Source organism: Artemia franciscana, chromosome 1, assembly GCF_032884065.1.
Source record: "Artemia franciscana chromosome 1, ASM3288406v1, whole genome shotgun sequence".
Classification (NCBI taxonomy): domain Eukaryota; kingdom Metazoa; phylum Arthropoda; class Branchiopoda; order Anostraca; family Artemiidae; genus Artemia; species Artemia franciscana.
Genome location: NC_088863.1, coordinates 66,513,145 through 66,529,498, shown reverse-complemented (window position 1 = coordinate 66,529,498; position 16,354 = coordinate 66,513,145).

The following is a 16,354-nucleotide window of genomic DNA, read 5'->3' as shown; positions in this document are numbered from 1 at the left end:
TTCCTCAACTACATCTCACCTTTATAGTCACAGAAACTTTGGAGGGTGCTCATTAGACCAGAAATTGAAAGCTCTAGTCCTTTTTATTAAAAGTGATTAGAAGCCAGCCAATCACTGTGTGTGGGGGAGGGGGGTTATATAAGAGAATATGTCCGAGGGGGGGGATAATTTTCATAGGTTCCTATTGTATTTATTCAAAACCGTTCAAAGGGTATGGGTAAAACCAGGGTAACTGCCCCAGGCACCGCAGCTGGGTTGGGGGCTGCTGCCTACTTTGATTAAAACTTTGATTTAACGTTTTTGATTGTATTTGGGTATGGAAGGGTGAGTTTTAATTCTCCAGGCATCAGCAACCCTGTTATTGGCTCTGAATCTGTTGATATAATGCAATCATGGCTCCAGCGGCAGCTACAACCATGTAAAGAGCGAAACACAGCCCATAGTAACAAAAAGTTAAAAATGCGTTTAGAAAAAAACTACCCAGCGAAAAAAGAAATTGTCATCTGACACTAATTCAAAAATGTTGACTATTATTTCGGTTCGTCTTACAAACAAAAGTTTATAGCGAAAAGAAATTTATGGTGATTTCGAAAAAAAGTTTGAAACACATCGAACAAGGCTTCGGATCGAAATGAAAAGTGTACTATTGGAACCAGCATAGCTGAAAACAGACACAGGGAAATTACATTCCCCAACTATGAACAACAAGGAAAATCACTCTTTTCCATGGGTACCACTGATATCTCCTATTTCTTTTTTTTTTCTCTTTATCTAGCAGGGCTATAGGAGTGACCAGAATATCATAGAGGTGTGTAATTGCTCATTCAGACGGAAATTGAAATTGCTATTGCCCTTTTTAAGGGACCAAAAAGATTGGAGGACAGCTGGCTTCCCTTCCCCCAAGGCCCCCTCCCCCCTAAGTCATCCAGTCAAAATTTTGAAATAGATATTTCTTCAATTTAGTTCAAAGGTCTAATATTTGTTTGTATGATAATATAACCCCCCATAGTTCCTCAGGAAAGGGCTGCATACTGTATCGGTATTGGACGTATCAATATCACACGTGTTGGTATAGGCATATTGCTATTGGGTATCCTTTGGCATCACAGGCATCTTAGGTAGATTTTAACAGCTCATGTAAAAGGTATTGCTTGTATCTATGGCCATCCTATAAATTTCACCATCAGCTAGTTCTGCATGGCACTAAAAACGACACTTTTGGTGCCCTGTCTCAAGTTGAAAAGTTGTTACTATTGAGCAACTAAAACTTTTTAGAATAACGTTTAATGGCTCATTTGAAAGCTGTAGCTCCTATCTAAATGATGTTTATAAATTTTACCATCCGTAAGCGTGAAACAACACTTTTGTTATTAAATCTTAGGTAGAAAAACTATTTTTCTATTTAAAAACTATTTAAAACGATTGAGTGTGAAAAGTTCATGAAAGAATCTTTAATTTCTAGTCGTATTTCCAATAGCTCCAGAAATCCCCCTTTCTGTCGAAAGTTCTTTCCTGGAAATCCAAAAATGCTGAAAATAGCCCCGGATAATTTCCCCGAAAAAATATGCTCATGCAACATTGAGTTGGCAAAGTGAAAGTAAGACAAATAAAAAGAATTTTACTTAGAAATTATGCCAAAAATCAAGCGTAAAAGTTACGCTTGACAGCTAGTCCCAAGTAATTTACCTCCCAACGGAGGCTCTGAAGCACAAAATGAACCCTCCGAAAAAAGTTTGTATACTTTCCTTTAACAAATACATTGGCAAATTTCATAACTTGCAGGCCTCCCCACTGGCTATGGGAGGAGGGAGGGTTTATGTTACCACTAAGGACCACTAAGTTCTACTATGCTAAACAAAATGACTATCTAAAAATTTTGATTGGATGACTTTGGGGGGAAATGGACGTGGGAGAGGCCCCCTCCCATGTCCTTTTTTCTAGCAAGCAACCCCCTGAAGGGGTTAGTTGTCCTCCAATATTTCAGGTCAGGTCACTTAAAAAGTGCATTAGAAGTTTTAATTTCCGTTCAAATTCGCTCTCTAGCGATATTCTATGACCCAACCCTTATTTCGATACGATCAAATCTGAAAAAAAAAACACACACACAACCGTCATTTTTTTTGGCAAAAGAAAAGTTGAAAATTCTACATTTTGCTATATAGAAGCTTGAAACTTCCACAATGTGCAGTTCAATGGTACGCTAAATCTGATGGTAGGATTTTCATTAGGATTCCTTGACTTTTAGGGGATGTTCACCCTCCTTTTTCAAAAATCATGCAAAATTTTCCTAGGCTCTTCACTTTTGATGGGTGACATTAAAAATAAATTTTATGATTTATCTAATAATAAATTCTTGATAAACTTATATTTGGGAAGAGAATCATTTTGATGTGTCTGTTGATATCAAAGTTCCGTTTTTCAGAGTTTTGGTTACTATTGAGCTGAGTAGCTCTGCACTGACGGCACGAACTGTTTGATACAGAAATACCTCTAAAGGAGAGACGAGTAGAGGGTGGAGGTAGGGACTGATGTATAATCTCCAGGGCCCCAGCCTCGATTTTTTTTGGGTGGGTTTTTTTCATGGGGGGGGGGTACAAAAAACCTTAAATCCCACATCAGGGTGTGAAATTGATATTTAATCCCTCTTGATTTCTGGAAATATTTTTATTCTACGCTGTTATTATTAAAGTAAAGAGTAACATTTAACACCAAAATAAGCATTTCATATAGAAGGGGGACTGCCTTTTCCTCAACCTTACGATTTTAGAAACTTTAGATGGTGCTTTGTACATCAGAAACTGAGAGTTCTAGTCTGTTTTTATAAGTCGAAAGGGGTTGGATCTGTATGTCAAAATCGACCAGCCTGTTTGTCAAAGTTGCGATGGATAAAGGGATTTGACAAAATTAGACGTAGCCATAGAAAAAAAAGGAGACGCATAAGACTGTCTTATGTAGTAAAAAAAAGTCAATATCTTGTTTAAAATAACATATAAAAACTATTAAACTCCCCCTAAGCCTTATTGGCTTTACAAGCTGTAATCTGACCAAAAATAAAGTTTGTTTGCCAACAGAGGTCTTTTTTTGAAAATAATAAAACAGAAGTTTTTGAATTAGTCCGATGACATAATTTAACATCCGGTTCGCACGTTTAATCTAGATAACTAAGCTGTTTTAAACTGTATATCATTCATATTTTCATTTTATTTCGATCATCTTAAAATAGAGCTTTTTATAAATAAGAGTATGTGTGGATCTAATAGAATATTTAATAGAAGCGAGCTAATGTTTAGCCCCCCCCCCCTTTCACACGGCTGATTGGTCTCCAATCAGCCGTGATTGGTCTCCAGTAAAACTCTCAGTTTATTTTACTTATGTCAAGATTTTCGAAAGTGTGTTTGTTGTTAAAAAATTGTTGGAAAAATTTGCTCCAACAGATAAATAGCTAATTAATATATAGATTCTTATATAAAAACAACCAAAAAGATATAAAATATTGCTTTTTTTATCCATATAAAAGGCTTTGTCAATAAAAAACGAACGGAAATTAATCAAATTTTTGTTTTACAAAGTTAATTTTTCAAAGGGATGCAAAGAGGTATATTAAAGCAAAAAGGAGCAGAAATAAAGTCAAATAATCTGCAGCATTAGTAGTAGTAGTAGTAGCAGTAACAGTATTTTATTAGTTTTAGCAGCAACAATATTGGTAGCAGAATGAATATCAGTGGTAGCAGGTACATTTTTCCTTTTGGTCAGTTGAACATCTGCTTCACGATGTCCCAAAGTTTCATCTTGATACGGTGGTACATTTCAAATATACTAATGATACACATGTATCAGCTGTCTATATGCACATAGTATATTATAATTTAGTTCAATTTTTTTCTAACGTTTCCTAAAATGTTCATTTCGATATCCTCATCATTGGTAGTACACGCCATAGAAGCAGCAGTTTTAGTGTTAGTAGTGGTAGTAGTAGTCGCAGTAGTAGTGGTAGTAGTTGTAGGAGTAGTCGTAGTAGTATTAGTAGTGGTGGCAGTACTAGTGGTGGCAGTTGTAGTAGTAGCAGTAGCAGCATGCAAATATTGCCTTTTAGATCAAATAATCATCCCCCTTATCAATTCCGAAAATTTCCAAATTAATATACTCAGTTATTCATGAGTTGCATAATTTTGATAACCCTTATGTGCATAACGTGTTTTGATCTAGAACGACACTCCCTTTAAACTTCTCTGGAAAGTAAATGTCAAACATGCATACCTTTCTCAATAACATATGCTATACATAAACAATGTAGAAACTGCCTAACTTACAGCCTTTGGGCTTTAGGCTTTAGGGCTTTAGGGGGCTTATACTTCAAAAGACATAGAACTTGTTAGAACTTTAAACAGTACTGAACAAAATATCTGTCTTAAAATTTTGATTGCAATGGATTTAAGAAATGAGAGGCGGAAGAGGGCTGGTTGCCCTCTTTTCGCTTTTGACTCTTAAAAAGTACAATATAACTACCAATTCCCTATCAAGTGAGCCCCCTCCAAAATTTAAACAACCACCCATTCTATAAATACCTTAGACACTCCTTAGACATAATTTACCATCATACTCCTGGGAGGTTGTGTTAACCTTGAACGCATCTCCGATAATCTTTGGACTATTTTAGACAAAAAGTTTATCTCAAAAATCGGACCACATGCACTTAGGGAAAAAGTGTAAGGAGAAGGGCTAAATGCAGTCTTACCCCTTTTATTTTAAAAAGGGATCTAGAATCTCAAATTTCCAATAAAAATGGGCCCACAGCAAAGCTTATTCGATCACCCCTTCCATGAAAAACTTTATACCTTCCCGGGGCATAACATACAATGCTTACCCCCAGGCTATGAGGGGCTATGTCAACGCCAAAAACCCTGGTACATGAACTTTGGACTATTTTGAACAAACTTGGTTTCTGAAAATTTTTATTCGGTGCATTGAGGAAGAAGAGACATGAGGTGGGACGCTAGTTGCCCTTTGGTCACTTTTGACTCTTAGAAAGGGCAATATAGCTTCTGATTTCCAATCAACTTAGCTCCCTTTGAAGTTAATACCTCACACCCTCCCAAAAAGACCTTATATTTTAACAAAAGGCAAATAGTATAACTCAAAGCCCTTGCCCTTACGGCTGTGGGGGGGGGGAGAGTCATCCCCAGATACATAAATACTGGGCTTTTTTATTATGCTGAGCAAAATTACTATATCAAAATTGTGATGGGATAAGTTTGGAGTAATGATAGGCGTGGAAGGGGCTGTGGCTGGTTGCCCTCAAGCGCTTTTGAATATTAATAAGGGCACTATAGCCTTCTATTTCGAATAAAACAAGCTGCTTTTGAAGTTTCATCAGATATGGATTGACATAGATGTACTGACGGGAAAAAACTTCACAAGCGAATTTAGTCAGTCACTCTTAGATTAGTTGAGAAGCTAGAACTAGAGCTTTTTTTGCGATAAGAGCTTCTCTTAAAACCTAATTGTCATAGATTAAAGTTCGCGCCACGTAAAACAATTAAACTTTTTTCTTCTAAATTCAAAATCAATAAAAGAAGACACCGTTATGTTTACTGCTTAAAGACAAACCATAGATTATACCTTGTGTTTTGGGAGGATTCCCAGTCGTTGCTAAGACTGGTAGGTAGCATGAATCTTGTTCAGACTGTTCTACTGAATTGCCAGTGGATCTCCAGTCTTCTGTACTGTCCTGTTCACTATTAGAAGAGGAGCCAGGACATTCAGTATCATGAAGCATGGTAGGTTCCACAGCACTGTTTCTGGTTGAATTGAATTGTTTCTTGTCAAACTCTTGTAAAATTTGACGTCTTGAACATTGTGGAACATGGTGGAGTACGCCTACAAAATATTCTAACGTCCAGAGCCTGTTTGCGCTTAAATAAAAATAACAGGTATTTTCGGAAGTCGTTTTTTATATGATATAATATCAACAACGACATAAAAATAAAAATACTATGACAGGACAAATTAAGGTTTACAAAAATAAGTAGTGCTATCCCCCGCCCCAACCTTCCATAAAAACCTCTAAATGAATTGAACATTGTATTATTTAATTTATAATGATGCAAATTTTTGTCTCAGAAACTTTTAATTTTCCAGTGGCACGATGACAAAAGAGAACTTGTCTAGATTTCATTTTGTTTTCATTAAAACATAATTCCCGCAAGTTTTGCACCTGTTTGGGCAATTTATGTTCGTTTCAGAGTTCAATATCTCATCTATAGCAGCATCTATTTTGACAAAAGTGTTAATTTTGTCTTCTGTTAATTTTGCAAAGCCTTTATTCATGAAAAACATTTATTCACGAAACACACACTCACACACACACACACACACACACACATATATATATATATATATATATATATATATATATATATATATATATATATATATACTAGCTGTTGGGGTGGCGCTTCGCGCCACCCCAACACCTAGTTGGTGGGGGCGCTTCGCGCCCCCCCCAAGCCCCCCCGCGCGCGTAAGTCGTTACGCGCCATAATAGTTACGCGCCATTGTAGTTGTGTCCCTATGACCCACCTGTGAATATAGATATATATATATATATATGGTTTTAACTACGTAAAACTTGCGAATATACAACATTCTTTGCTGTCCCATTGTCTTTGCATATAAATAGATTGTCAGGTTATCCCCCTGTTTCCCCCGGTGTCCCCGTTGTAGTTGTGTCCCTGTGTCCCGGTCGTCATTTATATTCCCTGTGTCCCGGGTCCCGGTCATCATTTGTATCCCAGTGTCCCGGTCTGTATATACATTCGTTTTTTAGTTTTGTTTTTCTCCTTTATTTTTTTCCTTTTTTTTTCTTTTTTAGCTTATTTAGATTTTTAGATTTTTTAGTTTTTTTTATTAGTTTTTAGTTTTTATTTCTTTTTAGTTTTTTTGTCCCGGTCGTCATTTATATCCCCCTGTTTCCCCCGGTGTCCCCGTTGTAGTTGTGTCCCTGTGTCCCGGTCGTTATTTATATTCCCTGTGTCCCGGTCGTCATTTGTATCCCGGTGTACCGGTCTGTATATACATTCGTTTTTTAGTTTTGTTTTTCTCCTTTATTTTTTTCCTTTTTTTTTCTTTTTTAGTTTATTTAGATTTTTAGATTTTTTAGTTTTTTTTATTAGTTTTTAGTTTTTTTTTCTTTTTAGTTTTTTTGTAGTTTTTACCTTCTTTTTAGTTTTGTTAATTTTTTTTTTTACTTGTGTCCTGGTCGTCATTTATACTCCCTGTGTCCCGGTGCTTTGTTGATTGCTAATCGAACATTCCTTTTGTCCTGGTCGCTTTCTCTTTGAGTGTCGTCATTTATTTTTTTCTTTTTTAGTTCTTTTAGTTTTTACCTTTTTTAGTTTTTTTTTAGTTTTTAGTTTTTTTAGTTTTTTACCTTTTTTTAGTTTTTTTAGTTTTTTAGCTTTTTTATTTTTTTTATTAGTTTTTAGTTTTTTTGTAGTTTTTGCCTTTTTTTTTAGTTTTTTGTCCTGGTCGCTTTCTCTTTGAGTGTCGTCATTTATTAGTTTTTTCCTTTTTTTTTTTAGTTTTTTATTGGTTTTTACCTTTATTTTAGCTTATTTTTCAGTTTTTTCCTTTTTTTTAGTTTTTTTTTATTTTTTATTTTTTTTAGTTTTTTACCTTTTTTTAGTTTTTTTAGTTTTTTTAGTTTTTTAGCTTTTTTACTTTTTTTATTAGTTTTTAGTTTTTTTTTGTAGTTTTTGCCTTTTTTTAGTTTTTTCAGTTTTTTTTTTAGTTTTTTATTGGTTTTTACCTTTATAGTTTTTTTAGTTTTTTAGCTTTTTTATTTTTTTTATTAGTTTTTAGTTTTTTTTGTAGTTTTTGCCTTTTTTTAGTTTTTTCAGTTTTGACGTCACCTAATCCAGTTTTTTCAGGTGACGTCACCTGACACATCCATCCACACATCCATCCACACATCCACAGACAGACAACTTATTTTTATATATATAGATATATATATATATATATATATATATATATATATATATATATATATATATATATATATATATATATATATATATATATATATACTCAAAGCGTGGCAGGCTCCTCAGGATTGTTTCTGGTTGAATTTAACTGTTGCTGGTCCAGGTCTTGTAAAATTTGACCAGAAGACACACCTATATGTTGACCTTTAAAATGAACAAACGAATTCCGACTGATTTTTTTCAACTTTTCAAGATGCAGATGTTTATTACGAAACAGAAACTGTTTGTTATATAATAGGAAGTGTTTTTTCTTTGATTTTGCGATAAGAGCTTCTCTTAAAACCTAATTGTCATAGATTAAAGTTCACGCCACGTAAAACAATTAAACTTTTTTCTTCTAAATTCAAAATCAATAAAAGAAGACACCGTTATGTTTACTGCTTAAAGACAAAACAGAGATTATACCTTGAGTTTTGGGAGATATACCAACAGGTGCGCCTATATTTTTATTAAGGGAGTGGTCCCTTTTCCTCCCATCAAAACATAGGAGCAAGATTATAGTCAGATGAAAACTAATGTTATTCTCTATATGAAAATAACAAGTAAAATCCCGTTCCCCCACCTTTGCATCGTTCTCACACTGATAAATTAATATCATTTTACTAGCTGTTGGGGTGGCGCTTCGCGCCACCCCAACACCTAGTTGGTGGGGCGCTTCGCGCCCCCCCCAAGCCCCCCCGCGCGTGTAAGTCGTTACGTGCCATATTAGTTACGCGCCATTGTAGTTGTGTCCCTGTGTCCCACCTGTGAATATAGATAGATTTATATATGTGTTTCAAACTACGTAAAAATTGCGAATATACAACATTCTTGGCTTTCCCATTGTCTGTCCATATACAAAGCCGTATGTACTAATAATGACGTCATATGCAAACGCTCTTTTTACAAACAAACAAACATGCATACACACAACTCGTTTTTATATAGATAGAGAGATAGATAGATACAATACAAATTAACTACGTAAAACTTGTGAATATACAACAGTCTTCGCTGTCCCATTGTCTGTGCGTATAAATAGATTGTCAGGTTTACCGACCCTCAAAGATGCAACATACAATTGTACATTGGTAAAGCAATCTGTATTAAGATCTATACCGCATTTTTCTAGTGATTGCCCTTGAGCTTTGTTGATGGTGGTTGCAAATGCTAATCGAATTGAGAATTGCAATCTTTTAAATTGAAAAAGCAGATCCGTTGGAATCATGGGAATGCGAGGAATAAGAACAGCCTCACCCTCATAAGGCCCTGTCAAGATTGTGGCCTCTATTTGGTTTTCCATTGTTTTTTTTTTACGGCAAATCGCGTGCCATTGCAAAGCTTTGGTGGGTTGATATTTCTCAAAAGTAATATTGGTACGCCTATTTTTAGTTGTAGCACGTGTGGTGGAAACCCTGAAGGATCTATGGAATTTAAAAATTCAGATGGATAATTAACCGCTTCATTTGGTTCCAAAATACAAATTAACTGCGTAAAACTTGCGAATATACAACATTCTTCGCTGTCCAATTGTCGCTGCATATAAATAGATTGTCAGGTTTACCGACCCTCGAACATGCAACGTACAATTGTCCATGGGAAAAACAATCAGTATTAAGATCTATACCACATTTTTCTAATGATTGACCTTGAGCTTTGTTAATGGTGATTGCAAATGCTAATCGAATTGGGAATTGCAATCTTTTAAATTGAAAAGGCAGATCCGTTGGAATCATGGGAATGCGAGGAATAAGAACAGCCTCACCCTCAAAAGGCCCTGTCAAGATTGTGGCCTCTATTAGGTTTTCCATTGTTTTTTTTTACGGCAAGTCGAGTGCCATTGCAAAGCTTTGGTGGGTTTATATTTCTTAAAAGTATTAAAACAATATTGTTGATTTCGTGGACGTCTATATTTTTGGGTGCGAGAATCGCTCTTTCACTTAGCCATTTATAATTTTTATAATTTTTTAGAATATTCGGAAATACTTTTTCAATCAATTCATTTTTGGACGTCACTAAATTACAGAAATCAGCAGGTAGTTGTATACGTCCTGAAATTGAGTCTACTGGGAGCTTTCCGTTTCCCATTGCCAGCAATTGATCTGAAAATGTTTGACCAGAGTCATCGTTTTGCAATCGGACACGCATTTTTGTAGTTAATTTTAATGTTTTTATGTGTGCCCATAAATTAGAATTTTTCAGGCAAGCATTCATTTCGTCTGCAGGAGTTGATTTAGGTATTATAGGTAATGTTTGCCTGAAATCTCCCGCAAGCAATATTAATGTGCTGCCAAAGGGTTTCGACTTGCCTCGCAAATCTTTCAAGCATTGATCCAGAGCCTCGAGCGATTTTTTGTGTGCCATTGTGCACTCATCCCAAATAATAAGTTTGCATTGCTGCAATACTTTACCCATCCCAGATGATTTGGAAATATTGCACGTGGGAGTTTCTGTAGAATGCAAGTTCAGAGGCAATTTCAAAGCGGAATGAGCAGTTCTTCCACCAGGCAGCAATGTTGCGGCTATTCCGGACGACGCAATTGCCAACGCTATATCATTTTTTGATCGAATTGATGCCAGAATCAGTTTTATCACAAACGTTTTACCAGTACCTCCTGGCGCATCCAAAAAGAAAATTTCTCCAACGTTGTTATCGACACAATGCATTATCGTATCATAAATGTCTTTTTGTTCCGACGTTAACTTGGAAATGTTATTTTGTACATACGACAATAGATCACTCGTACTGTAACTTTGATCACGATCCAATTCTACACATGTCGAAACAGCAGCGATACGGTTAGGTGAAGGCATTCCCAAATCCTGAAGAGGTTTGTTTGCCATACGTACGCACAAATCTTCTATAACAACTAAAGTGTAGTTATAAATTTCTGATGTAAAGTCAAAAGTCATATCTGACGTCTCTAACTGTTTTCGATGGAGTATATCTTCGGACATGACGTCAGTCAACACAGAAACATGACGTCACCTGATCCACAGACAGACAACTTATTTTTATATATATAGATAGATTACGTCAATACATGCTTTACCTTCAAAGTATGTGTCCCTTTTATAGCGCTTTCAAGAATCGAAAATTATTCTGATATGATTGGTCTTTACACGATTACCATGTGAAATGCTATCTGGGTCAAGCCTTTGGCGATATCTATCAGCCACCGTTACTCAATTACACAAAGGGGTCTTCCCTTTGTTTGTTAAATTTGAATGTTCTGATATTACGAGCGTTTTCACAAATAAATAATTTTTTTCTGATCAAATTGGCTGAGTTATATTTACAATAAATCTTAGATTTGCAAGAGGTTGAAAAACTTGATTAGATCCGATTTAACTAGTCAAAATTTATTTAGGGAAGGGGGGCATGGACCGAGCGTTAGTTTTAAACACGAAAAAGGGTCTCTTTTAACATCTAAATCGTATTGTAATTTGTCAGTCTATACGCATTGAATCCACGCGTCAAATGTTTATGTAAAAATGTTTTATATTTAATGTAGACTGAATGTAAAAATATTACTTGAAACGAGGATTCAATTGAAAATGTGTTTCCTTCTAAATGCTTGTCCTAGTTACATCTTAGATATTCTAAATATTTAATAAACACTCAAAGAGAAATTACCGTAAGAAATTGCCCCCCGCTTGATAGGGTTGAGGAGGAGGCCCCCTTCTAATCCATTTCAAGTTTAAATCTTCCTTTGAGAAAATCTATTTGCCCCTTAATCTTATATTATTGCGACATTTTTACTACCTTAGGGCCCGTTGAGGTGGGGAACAATAGGGGCGAGATATTTCTAAAAACTAGATGTCCACATATTTTTATGAAAGTTCGACGTATTTTAACCCTATATAACCTGTTTTGATAAATACAACTTTCTTGAATGATTAGATATTCTTATGAAAAAAGATATATTTTCACCATCACTATTTTTATTTCATGAAAAAGTAGAATTTAATTTCTACTTCAGAAAGAATTTGAACAAAGAGTCCCTCCCAGTAAGAGGGTGAGGGTAGTAGCAGCTCCAAGCATGTGACAAGAACATATTGGTTACATACATGGTAAACTTGCAGCCCCTTCTGTGTTCCCCAAGCATGGGTAGTATGCAGTCTCCAAGTATGGTGAATGTTTGGGCCCTTTTGCGTTCCCCGTATAAGATGGAGTTCCATCTATTCCACATTTACGGCAAAACTTCTGGCTGTTAAACAGAATAATTTCGAAAGAATTATGTACAGAATAATTTCTGGCTGTTGAACCTTTAGCTGGTAGTATACCCTCACCTTCCTCAAACGGTCACATTGTCCCCGTGTATGGAATAATTTCTTGCTCATAAGCTTTCAGATGGTAGTTTGGTCTCTCTATGTCCGAGCAGACCCTTTGTTCCCCATGTATGGAATAATTCTGGCTGTTCAGCTTTTAAAGTGTTGTGTGGTTTCTTTATGTTCTAACGGGTACTCTTAGGCACAATTGAGCACCCCCTCAAAAAATTTAGAATACTAAATTTAGGAATATAGAGAAGAATATAAGAAGAATAACTTTAAGAATACTTTTTCAGCCTAATATAAATTCTCTCTCAGAATTGACCCCGTTGTAGACCAAGGTATCTACAACCTCTATAAGGATATTGTATCGTTGATAAAGACATACGATAAAGCAAACGAGAGGGGTTTTTAAGTGCGGGGTTGGACCCACTTAATAGCTCCCCCAACTATGATCTAGACGCGCTTATAGCTGATCTTGGCCTCGACAAAGACTATGAATGAGTATAAAACCAGCTACCATCCAGCAAGGTCAGGAAAGTACCCACCCTTCACAATAATATTGATAAGGGGAAGCACGATAAATTGGAAGCGGTTAGAATGCTACTACACCACTATCCTGTATACAGGCCTTATTGAAATATTTCATCATTACTTTTGAAAAAATATGGTGCAGGTTTTTATTCTTCAAATGCATAAATAATACTGAGGTAAGTTAAGGGTAAGATCTATCAAGTTGCATGAGATTATGTCATCTTGAATAAATTTAAAAAATCACGCAACAATCTGGGGTACATAATGAATACCAATATATTGACTGGTGCTCCCTGGGAGTTTCATCGCACGCCCTTAGGTTTTTTAAGCCATTAACATAACAATCAAAGAAAAAACATTCCCTATTCCGTACAAACAACTCCTATTATGCAACAAACACCTGCATCTTGAAGAATTTTAAAAATGAGCCGGGATTGGGATTCAAAGGGATATGGCTCTGCTGGAATAGATTCGGCCTCCGTTTCTGATCCATTAGCTTTCAAATGAGCTCTTCAATAGCTCTTTAAAATGTACCAGTACCCAAGTTGTGCCAGAAAATAAAAGGTAGAGGTATCAGTGCATAGGCTGGAATGTTAGACTCGTCTGAGAGTCTCCATCTAGGGGTTCTGACCAATAGGATTCTACTAGTGCTCTTCTCCTGACAGTTCAGAAAGTTTATCCTAGATTTACCCCGCCTTACCAAAAATCCTGTATATGTTCAAACCAAGGAAGACTAAAATTAACTTTTATTTTGTTATCAGATATGTCCTTACCTTTCCATATTTCATCAAATTTTGATTTTAATTGCCTCCGTTATATTTCCAGCTCAGCTTTTAACTCCTTACTGGCTCTTTTTTCAACCTCTAAACTTTCAAGAAGAGTTTTAATTTCAGCATCTGGAATCAAAATTAGAAATTAAATATATTTTATATAAAATATTCGTAGGGGGTACAAGTATTTGGAAATTCATTTATTTTATGCTCGTGTGAATTAAAAATGTGTATGCATCCTTGAGTCAAGTGCTATTTATGATTAAAATAATATATTTTTTCACTTTTAACAAGTTTCTTTTTAAAAAAACTTAAAAAACTTTTTCAGTTTGAAAAACTCGTTTCTCATTTAAATTATTGATCGTTTTCAAGTAATTCCTACGATTTTACCTCTTATCTCCCCATACGATAAATCCATTTGATTTGGTGAAAATTCCTTCCCATGAAAATTCCTCTATTGAAAATTTCGCGTGCTAAAAATCTCGCTCCCCCGCGATAAATCCATCCTAGCTGAAAATTTTCTGGCGGACAATTTTGTCAAGAAATTCATTTGAAAAAAAAAGACAAGTTTCTCACATATTTTCTAATCTCTTTTCAATTTCCCATGAAGAGTTTCTCCCGCGAATAATTCCCCCATGGAGAATTTTCCCTTTGGAAAATTCAACTATGAAGCATTTCTCCCATAGAAGACTTCCATATGGAGAATTTCTCCTGCGGGAAATCCCTCCCTCTTACGTAGAAATTTCTCAAACAATTTTAACCTCTCTGAAAATTTCCGACAGACAATATCCCCAGAACATATTTAGACATGAAACTGAATTAGCAATGAGTAAGTAAGATAAATTTCGTATAAAAGTTCTGGCAAATTCTCCCGTGTAAGTTTATTTCCGGAAACTTCCCTGTCCATAAAAAGTTTCCCCCATGGAAAACCAGGCCGCAAAAACTCTCCCTCCCAAAAAACTGTCTCTTAACTTCCAGTAAAAAAAAAAAAATACTAAATGAAAAGAATAGGAAAAATCTATAACCTATATCCTTTCCCACAAGTACTCTGGGGTTTCACGACAATTTAACCAGAAAATCTCTACATCGAAAAGTTAACCGACAAAGAGGAAGTAGGAAAATTTTTGTATAAAAGCTTTGACAAATTCTCCCATGTAAAATTCTTTTTTGTAAGTTCATCCCCGAAAACTTTTCTGCCTATGAAAAATTCTCCTCCAGAAAATTCCTCATCCCTGAAAAAACTAACTTTACTTATAAATAAAACATGCTATACATAGAGTCGAGGCAAAATCCATAACTTACAGCCCTTCTCCAAGGTTTTGGGTGTTGTGTCATCTCCAGAAGCATAGTTACTTCATCTCTCTGCTATGGTCAACAAAATATATTTCTCACCACTTTGGTCGAATGATTTCAGTGAAAAAGGGCATGGTAGAGGGGCTAGTTGGCTTCCAATATTTTTGTTCACTTGAAAGGGGTACTAGAACTTTTAATGTTTGTTGAACGAGCCCTCTCCTGATATTTTTTAACCATTAGTTTCATTTTATCCCCCTAGGGACACGTATTCGTGATTTTTTTCTTCTGACAAATAAAAATACAAATTTTCATACTTTGCATATGGGAGGATGAAACCTTTACAGAATACATGATATGCTGGATCTGATGATTCACTTTTCATTAAGATCCATCGACTTTTTGGAGGTGTCTCTTCCTTTATTCGGCAATCCTAAAATATTCTCAGGCTCGTAGCTTTTGATGGGTATATTAAACTTAATGGATTTCAAATAGTTGGAATCAGCATAAAAAGTTGATTTTTGCGCCTTATATGTTGTTATCAAAATTTCATTTCATAGAGTTTAGGTTGGTTCCCCTCCCTAACACCTTGCTCTATGCGCTAAAAATGGAGTTTTTGTCCCAATTCCTTAAGAACAACTAATGAAACACAAGAGACATTTAATTAGAATACAAAGCATTTTTTGAATACTATAAAAATATAAATGAGAAGTATCCCAGTCATATACGCAAATTAATAAATTAAAAAATAACAAACTCATTTTTTTATTTAATCACTTAAGGGTAAAAACAATTGTTAGGTAAAAAAAACCATTGACATACTGCTGATTTTGAATAGCCAAAAGTAGCCAGTAAGTTATGTTCCCTTTTTCCGAGCCCCAGTAATTTCAAATCTGGATTTCTATGATATTCATTTATGTAATCCAAGTTTGTTTTTAATGTCTTTCAGTAATATTATTTCAGAACATTATTAGAACAAATTAAAAGTCTCAAAACAAATTTAACAAAATACACTTCAATAATATTTTTTATTGAACTTTGACGAAGCCAAGAATTGGTCTGAACAAAAAAGTGAACAGGAATATCGAAAGTGATATATCGATTATTGAACATCGAAAGCAAAAATATTGATGTATTGTTTAATTAAATTATTGCTAAACACTAAACCCAACTGAACCTGTGCACAGTGCGCTGAACTTAAAAAATAAAATTCTTGACTATGGATAATATAAGAACCTTATAGCAATCGGAAAACTGCATTCGAAGTCTATTCAACATATGAAGAACCGAGTATATCGGAACTGTAATTGTCTAGTATTTATGCAAAGTAACACTAGAGACAAAAACTAACGAACAAGAGAGTAGTGAGAAATTATGGTATGTAAATTAATATTTGTCAGAGATAGTCACTAGGGATAAATCCCTAGGGGTGGCAACGCACCTTGGTAGTTTTTTGGGATTCGG